Source organism: Microtus ochrogaster, unplaced genomic scaffold (assembly GCF_000317375.1).
Source record: "Microtus ochrogaster isolate Prairie Vole_2 unplaced genomic scaffold, MicOch1.0 UNK46, whole genome shotgun sequence".
Lineage (NCBI taxonomy): Eukaryota > Metazoa > Chordata > Mammalia > Rodentia > Cricetidae > Microtus > Microtus ochrogaster.
This window is the reverse complement of record NW_004949144.1, coordinates 2,902,560-2,903,691: the sequence shown is the minus strand read 5'-3', so window position 1 is coordinate 2,903,691 and position 1,132 is coordinate 2,902,560.

Here is a 1,132-nt window from a genome sequence, read left to right as displayed (position 1 = left end):
CATCCATTTCATGAATGCTCAGACTGGAAGAATCAAACAGAAACCTTATTAATTATAACATTGCTTGGTCAATGACTCAGACATATTTCTAGTTAGGTCTTATATCTTAAATTAACCAATTTCTATTAGTCTCTCTATCATCATTCAGCTATGGATTACCAGTAATGTTCTGGCATCCTTTTCATTCAGTCACTACATGGCATCTGCTGACTCTGCACTGTTTCTCTCTGCATTTAGTTTAGTCATCCTGACTAGCTCTATTCTGCACTGCCATAGGCCAAAGAATTTTCTTTATTAACTAATAGTTATAAAACATATTCATAGCATACAGAAGGGAACCCACATCGTCTCCCCTTTTTTGTCTAAATAAAAATAAATCTTTTAACTCTAACACAGTAAAATTACATTTAACAAAACCAGTATCCAGCAAGAATTCAGCTACAATATTTATATCTACTTTATGTCTTGTCACAAATAAGGAAAACTATAACTATAGCTATCTAGTCTTCAAGTCCATCAAAGAACCCAGAAGGATATAAGATTATCTAAGTAAACAGGAAATGCATTGTAAGCAACTTCCAAAGTTCTAGAAATGACAGAGACTTCTCACTACCTGGACAGTAACCTAAAGTTTATTTTTAACATTGGGCATCCATCTTCAGCATTTAGGCCCATAATATCTGGTAGACTTTTCCATGAAGTAGAAATTTGAAGGACTCTTTCAACTATATTGACACTTTATCAGTCACTTTCTTCTGTGTCCTGCAGAATGTCTGGCAGACTCTTTCATGAAGCAGGTACCTTGTAGGACTGTCTCACCTTTTTAGGCAAGTTAAGCAGTTAGTGTGTGGGTCCAGAATGTTCAGTTAATACAGCATACCATAAACAGCACAAGCAAGAGCAGTTTCTTGCCCAAATGGCTAACCTTGTCATAATGAAGGCAAATATCATAACAAGTTTCTTCAATGCACACAAACCTCTGTGAAGTAATTGGTGCTACCAGAAGCAGACATATCTTACTGTAAAGAAAGTCCAAGTTCTTTTTTTTTATTGAGAAAAGGAAAAAAAAAGTTTCCGCCTCCTCCCAGCCTCCCATTTCCCTCCCCCTCCTCCCACCCTTTTCCCCCTCCCT